The sequence below is a fragment of the Aythya ferina genome (assembly GCF_964211825.1).
Source record: "Aythya ferina genome assembly, chromosome: 3".
Taxonomy (NCBI): Eukaryota; Metazoa; Chordata; class Aves; order Anseriformes; family Anatidae; genus Aythya; species Aythya ferina.
The window spans coordinates 114,351,752-114,360,150 of record NC_140298.1 but is presented as its reverse complement, the minus strand read 5'-3'; positions in this window follow the sequence as shown (position 1 = coordinate 114,360,150).

Sequence of the window (8,399 nt, the reverse complement as noted above, 5' to 3'; positions counted from 1 at the left end):
TCCTTTCACATTGCTATGTCTGAACACTGACGGATATGTAAAGCCTCTCAGTTCTTCGTTTCTACTTAAAGAGCTGGAATATTTCTTAGTTTTAGGTGTGAGACAGCTCTGTTCCACTGTTTTCAACAATTGAAGTACATGGACTGAGGGAATCAGAGGAAAACTGTTTACTAAACACCACATGGAGATTGCCACTGATAGTTTTTCTAACAAAATTTATGACCTGTGTGAAGTAAATAAACTCCCTTTTTGGTAAAGAATCTGCAAGCCAATCATTCATGCTTGCTTAGAGACGTTACTGTTCGTGGTGCTTTTATGTGGAAGGCTACAGCAAAGGGTGATGTTATGTCTAAAATAGACAGTTGGCAGCTCCAAATAAAATAATAATAATAATAAAAAAGCCATTTCTGACATTTACTTATCACGAGATTCTTAAGAGATTATGGCACATTCACCCTGATTCAGGAAAGAAAGAAAAGATAATGATAGGACAATTATAATTCTTGTAACTAATATGTTATCTTCATGCACACACTTGCATGCCTAGTTGCATTTACTGGCAAGTTGCAGTGTTTTATGCATCTGAAATAAACAGAGAGCTTTCAGTACATTCAAGATGTTTAGTAAGTCTGAAAACTGTCTGGTCTGCAAGTCTGTTTGCTCTATATCTTAGAGTAAATTAGAATCGGACAGACACTTCTCTTCTCCTGGCTGCCCACCCTGAACTCCTATCTTACGCTCCTTCCCTGCTCCTTTCCTCTCCATTTTATGCTCTGGATCCACTAGAGACATAGCTGCTCAAGACAATCATGAAAATTAAGCTAGGAGAGGGAACTTCATCAGTGTTTTTATATCATATTTTCTGAAATACTGAAATGTTTCTCATGCATAAATAACTAAGGGTCTTTCAGTGGTTCACATCTTGATTTACAATGGTGGGAGAGGAGAACAGGACTGTCAATGTTTGTGATGTCTGCCTAATGTAATATATGTATACAATATATGTGCTTATTTTCTTTACCCAATCATATTTGAAATTATCAATACAATCTTTAGTAAACACTATTCTACCTGTGAAAGCACTCTGAGTTTAAAACTAGTGAGTGCCTCCCTGAGTGATGATCCCATGTCCTTACCTCACCCCATTGTATTTCAGCACATATGCTATGGAATGTCACTGGGGCTTTGTTTTCTCTAGAAAAATGACCTGTTTTTGAAAAGGGGTGTCAAAAGTAGTTTTCCACCCTCAGGTTCACTCAAGCAGCAGTAGAAGTGGTTGCCTCACTCGTGCGGACAAGGTCAGGTAAGTTCATTGCTTTCTGTAGCAAATCATGCCTGTCGAGGGCTCACGGGAGAACTTGCCTGAAGAAGGCAAACAGGACTTGAATCAGAGTCAAAATCAAAGAATTTGTTACAATAGTTGTTGAACTTGGTGGCTTTGTCCACACTGGAAGATAAGTTGGTTTCAACGCTACTCCTAGATGTGCGGAGAGCAGGCAGGCGCTTTGACAACACTCATCAAAAACACATCATTTGTTTGGGGTAGTACATACCTCCTGCTTTGAGATACCAGCAGTAGAAAAGTCACAATTCAGTAAAGCTACAATACTGCAATGTCTACGGTGTCAACATGGGTTGAGACTTTCTCTGCCAATGTATACTTGCAGAACATCAGATGATGACCACTTTTTTAATACAGTGTTATTTGTCATCTTCATAAATATAACATGCAAGGCCACAAGCCAATCATCTAAACTGAATGATTTTTAAGATTATGCAGTCAAATTTAAAGAAAAAAAATTACTTTGATAGAACAGTTAGTAGAAGAAAGCACCTAGGCTATAAGCAAGTGATCAATATTCTCATCACATGAAGCTGATGACACCATGTATATTGCTGAATCTGCAGACACTTCATATACCATTTTCTCTTATGTACTCTTATATGAAAAGGTATGCTGGAAACTGATTTATCAAACAGAACCAGACTGAGTATCTCTGCCTCTGAGATGCTTGTTGTTAACTGTCCAACTCCACGAGAGCATCATGAAAGAAGTGGATTATTACATAAGTTTCCTTTTCCTTTGCTACTTATTCCTACAACTGGGCAAAAAAGCAGGTAGCATACAAGGAAGGAAACTGAAGCAGAAGTTTCTCTCAACCTGATTACATACAATGTTATTTTGTATGGAACAACTTCTAGTTGACCTTTGCAATGAATGCTATAAAATAGTATTTTGACTAGAAATGGAACAACATTTTTAGAAGGATTACTGTTTTATCTGTCTGTCTGTCTGTCTGTCTGTCTATGGAGGAACTAAAGGAACATAGCAGCTCACTCTCACTTATAACTTCAACTGTAAAGCTTTAAAAACTGGGCAAGATCTTTCTCAACTGTGCTGGATGCCATTAGCATTAGCATATTGCCACAGAAAAAGAATCTAAAATAGACAGTGAAATTCATAAAAAAATCTTCCAAAAGCCTTCCATTTCTCAAAAGCTTTAATCCTCCAAAAGAACCCGACTTTCAGAAAGTCCTCTAAAATATATGAACTGTTCAGTACACTCACAGAGTTGATAACAGTCAGAGTATTTTTTTGATAATGAGAAAACCCAGAGCTATATTTAAGATAGGAAAAAGTAATTTTTGAGGAATTTCGAGAGTGGTCAGTCACTGGACTTGTACTTTTCTTTCTTTCTTTCCTTCTTTCTTTCTTTCTTTCTTTCTTTCTTTCTTTCTTTCCTTCTTTCCTTCTTTCCTTCTTTCCTTCTTTCCTTCTTTCCTTCTTTCCTTCTTTCCTTCTTTCCTTCTTTCCTTCTTTCCTTCTTTCTCTCTCTCTCTCTTTCCATTCTCTCTTTTTCTCCCTTTCTCTCTCTCTCTTTCCTTCTTTCTCTCTCTCTCTCTCTCTCTTTCCATTCTCTCTTTTTCTCCCTTTCTCTCTCTCTCTTCCCTTTCTCTCTTTCTCTCTCTTTCTCTCTCTTTCTCTCTCTCTCTTTCATTTCTCTCTTTCTCTCTCCCTCTCTCTCCCTTTCTCCCTTTCTCCCTTTCTCCCTTTCTCGCAGCACTGTTTCTTCTTTTTGGCATTGCTAGAGGTTTTTATCAGACAGCATGTCCTATGGTTTTCACACAAGATTGCACAAGTACCACACAGTCATTCTTTGTCTTCCCTGGTCCTGGATGCTACATGATTGTACAAATACAAATGAACTTACAAATAAAATGAGTACTCAAGAATCTAGGTATTTTACATTGTATCTTTGTAATAGAGGGATAAAGAAGACAGCAAGAATATGGAAAGGATTTCTTCAGATTCAGGCCTTCTTTACTGGCACTCTGTCTCAATTCCTAGAAAAATGCTTCAGCTGATCTCAGCTGTAATATTGGTTTATTGGAAAGAGTGACCTGATATGTTCCTTGGCTGATCTGAACACATTGCTTGTAGTTTAAAATCAACACCTTAAATTGTTTATAATTAAAAAAATATATATCTAATTCATTAGTCCAAGAGTATCTTAAAATGTTTCTGTATTTTCTGCCACGATGCTAACTCAAAACTAGCAGAGTGGAAATTGGAGAGAAGTAGCAGAGAAATAAAAACATATCCTACTCCATGTCCCAGCTACGTAACTGATCAAAGCTGTCAAAGGAGCACCTTATAAACAAAAGAAAGACTGTCTAGAGAAGGGGTAAGAGTATTCTCAGGAGCTCTGCTGAAGGCAGTGCTTCTTATCCAAAAGAAAGACAGAAGCATGTAATTGTATCCTTTAAAAGTAGGTCTTACCACTTTGCTGTGTGTTACAGATCACACGTTATTTCACACTGGAAGCTTAGTGCTAAAATCTAAAACATAAGGGCCAAGTTCTGCTCTTAGATACACACACACAACTCCAGTGAACTCAAAGAGAGCTGTGTTCATATGTTTAGCAATGGAATTTGGCCCTAAATATTTAAACATTTATTCAGAGAAAAAAAAAGTTTCCCTGATACATTTGTATCTGTTATCTTATGTACACAGATTAGCACCACTGGGCACCCACATTAAAGACCAAAATGTTTTGGGGAACCATAAACTCAGCATTCTACCTGCTCTGCATGGTCAAATAACATTAATTTGTTCCAGGACGTTGAGGAAATTAAATCCTTAGCAACCTGTGGCTGATGTTATTTATTCTGCAATCCGGGAGTAATGTGATGCAAATTCCTGGCACTATTCCTATATTTCAAAAAAAAATACTGCTTTGGGTGTACCTGATTCTGGAAGTTTTCATTATATTAATATGCAATCCAGAAAGAACTAATGCCTTTCTCTGCTCACATTTCCTCTGCAGAGGAAAGCTCAATGTTCGGGTTAATTCTCACTTACCTTTCAAAGGCTAATGACAGGAGTCCATAATAACCTGAACATGTAATTTGGAAATGGTTAACCTGAGGATCCCACCTGCCCTCCATGCCACAATGGCCCCAGCTGTATTTTTGTTAGGGATACAAAGGACTCAGAAACCTGCAAATTTTCTGTGAGCAACATAATGCTTTGATTTGTATGTCTAATATGACTAAACAATAACTATATATAATGCTATTTTCCTTGGACAACTGACAGCTGGAGGAGAGCTGTGTTCCACATTCAGACACCTGAATTTAGTTGTCTACAGTGTAAAAGTTTACATTTAAGCTCCCATTATACTCAACAGTGACCTAAAGGTCAATTCACTTGCCTATAATTAAGTATCCAGTGCCATTAGAGTTGCTTTGGGTTGCCTAAGAAATGGGGCTGGCACATGAGTCAGGACCTGTGGGAGGCCATTTGCTCTTTGGAAAGGCAGGTAGAGGCCAGACAGCATTGCCCAGAGCACCTGGCATAGAGAAATGCAGTCAGTGGCTTCTGGAGAGCAATTCTGAGGACCAAGCATAGGTGTCTGCTTTAGGATGAACTGAGCTGGTCCCTTGCTTGCACTGACGTTGGCTGGGTTTCCATTGACTATAATAGCAGCCTAAAGGAGACCACGTGCAGACAGATAATTTTTGGGGACTACAACTGAAACCTACTCCTGATATCCCAGTTGCTAGAATACATACTGGTATTAGAGTAATCACTGTGCTTTTGGTTCACCAGAGTTAAACTACTTCGGTTGTCTTTTTGTGCAGTAAGGTGGTTCCAGTTAAACGTTGGCAGGCAGGAGTAATCAGCAGGGGTAATTACATGGGTGATGAATCTCTCGTCATGTTGCTTTGCTTCACTGAGTTCCTTGAGATCCAGAGGGAAAATGTTTAGCTAAGGCTGCTACCTGCTCCCTAGCTAGGGGAGAGTCTCTGGCTACTAGTGACGGCTTCTCCCCTTGCTTGGGAGCTTTGCCTTAATTTCTTTGACTTAATTTCTGTCATTAGGACAGAACTGGCTCTGGGCTGGAGCTCTCTAATCACAGGGGTCACCCCTGAGTACTTCTGGCTGCAGAGGTGCAGTGCAGGACGTGCTGAAATGCTGTGGCCATTGTAAGAAGTAGGTAGGAACAAAAGCACATGTAGGCTTACTAGTGTGTTACTAAATCACGGAAAGTTGGGCCTTGCACTTGGGTTTTGCATCAGAGCTAACGAGGTAAGTTATGAACGATCCAGAACCAAGAAATTCTTTGCTGGTACAAGTCATGATTTTGGTTTGCTCTGCTGGTTATCTTGGCTGGGATCAAACCCCAAGCGTTACTTCAGATAATATATAAAATTATTAGCATGAGTTTCCTTGATTGTGTGTGGAAACTCCTAACCTCTTTTGTGGAAGCCATGGTTTTGAACAGTGCACAATAAACCAGAGTTATTTAAAAGACTCTCTCAATTAGGGCGATTGATTGGGCTGGCTGAAGGAGTCGGTAGCAAGGAACAGGACCCCCCAGCAGCTTTTCTTCAAGTGAATTCACACAGATCAGTCACGAACAAAACTCTGCTTTTATCCTATTTTCTATTTCATTAGCACGCCGCTTGCATGAGGATGTGCTCATGGTGTTGGCTCCTGAGAGGAGTGCGAACATGTGTGCAAAACGACCATTACAGATTGAAGCTCTTCATCAAAACTGGATTACACTTCACAAATTTCTATCTTCAAGATCATGATGCTACCTAATTCTGTTTCTCTAGGTCTTTAATCTCCAGGCATTGGAGTTGCCTCAAATCCATTTTGGCACAGAATACATCATTATTTTCATATTGTACTCATCTACTCTCCTGCTTTTATCCATATGAGCCAGGAGTGAATAAGAGTTGGCAACTTCATACTTGACTATTATATTGCAGAGTACACTTTAATCAGCACCCTAATAAATAGCACGCCCAATTAATTGGGACAATTGCCAGCAAACCAATTCAATCCCTACACTTCAGTGGTTGTAAATGATGGATAAATAGCATGCTTGCTGTTGTCTGCAAGCATATTTGTTGTAATTAACAGGTATGATTTGGTGTTTGCTGGCGTATGTTTCCTCTGCAGTGTTCTGCTCATTTTTTGAGCACGTTCCCTGTTGCAGTGCAGTTACAAAAAGTAAAGGACAGATTTCTCTTTCAGTGTTTCCTTAAATCAACTCGGTGCTCTTCTATTAAATAAATAATATAGTATAATATAACTGAAGGGGCTTTCTATGTATTGCATTCCTATAGAGTTTTGACAATAAATGTGATAATTTAATTAGCATGTTTCTGTTTTAACATGTATAACAAATAAGACTTCGCCATAGCATGAAATAATTTAAAATAAAGTGAATGATTTTTGCTGAAGCTTTTTAACCCTATTTTTTTATTTATTTATTAACCAGGGATTGCATGATGGTTCCCTTTATATTGGTGTTTCCTTTTGGCAGACCTGCAGAAGTACAACTAGAACCGGTACGTGCTGATTTACTGTATGCACATGACACTTTCTCTCATTTGGACACCCTTTGCCAGGGAATTACATAAAATTGAACACAGAAAACCTTTCTAATCCCTTCATTCCTCAAAGATTGCTTTTAAGGAGACTGAAAAAATATTGAAAGTAAATGAATATGAAAGGGGAAATGGTACTGCGGAAATCTCAACAAGGGATCTTAAAAACCAGGATGGCTATGGATCAACTGAGGGTAGAAACATTTGTGTAATTAAAGGAGAACATCATTTGTGGGTTATCGGAAAAGAACAGTCCATGTTGGCATTTACTTTGACTTGTTGGCAGGAGGAAAAGAAACCACCCTGTACCGCTGCATACGGTTCCTTATTAGTTGTGGCTTCTACTGAGGCTCCGTCTCTTCTTTGGAGCATGGAGGATTTCTTTCATTACATAATCTGGCTACACTCTTTTTTTTAAATAGACTAAATTTTTTTTCTCTTGTGTGTGCAAATTCTCTTTGCACCAATGCTTCTATACTGAAGTTATTATGCCAAAGGAATGCAAGCGTCTAGAGTAACAATGGTTCATTTTCCTTTAATGACTTTGTCGACAGGATGGAGACATTTTTGTGGTGTGATGAATTCACTCGGTCTCCCGTTGTGTTTTCTCCACATGCTTTGGAAACTCTTTCTCTCTCTTTCTCCGAGAATTGTGGCCATCCACTCCAGCAAGAGCTTCATTACTTTATATTCATTGTATTTAAATGACACCCCAGTGGTACTGACCTCCTGGGATGATTGATGTAAATTATATGCTATGTAGGGGAAAATAAAATCCTTTTCTGACTTTTTATGTTCTGCAGAGAAATAAAAGTGAAAACAAATGACAGAGAAAATCGGGCCTATTCAAAGAGAAACTTTGTAAGCATTATGGTTTGAGCAGACTCCAGTTTGTAAAAGTGCTGAGACAGTTTATAATGACCTTATGATCTGAAAGGTGACCTGAAAAGGAAAAATAATTCTGTTTGTGCCCTTTTTTGGTTCTGTGTAATGCATAACAAAAGCTTGATCAGGTTTTTCTCTTGTCTCTATGAAGTTTTGTAAGAATTCTGACTCAATTACGGAGCAGCTACGGCACTTTACCAGCTACACAAGCACATGGTACTGTAAGGGACATAATGTTCCTCAGTCCTCTTTCCTACTGTCTTCTACTAATTTTGGGGGGATTGATTTAATATTTCATAATCAGTAAGTACCTGCCTTGCTCTTCTGCTCTGACAGAAGTTATCATCTATAGACACAGCAACACAGGGAATGTTCTTTCATAAGCCCAGCCCATTGCTGGGCTCTAATTTAAACCACTTCATAGCCAGTAACCTCTCACTGTGAGCAAAAGCATTTTGCACAGCAACAAAATTTGTCAGGAAAAGTTCTTTCAGTGCTTTTTCAGGCACCTCACCAAGTTTCATTGCTTCTATTCAAACTCCTGGAAATTATGTAGTTCACATTGGACATACTAAACCATATTATCACAGTAACTACCTTATTAAAAT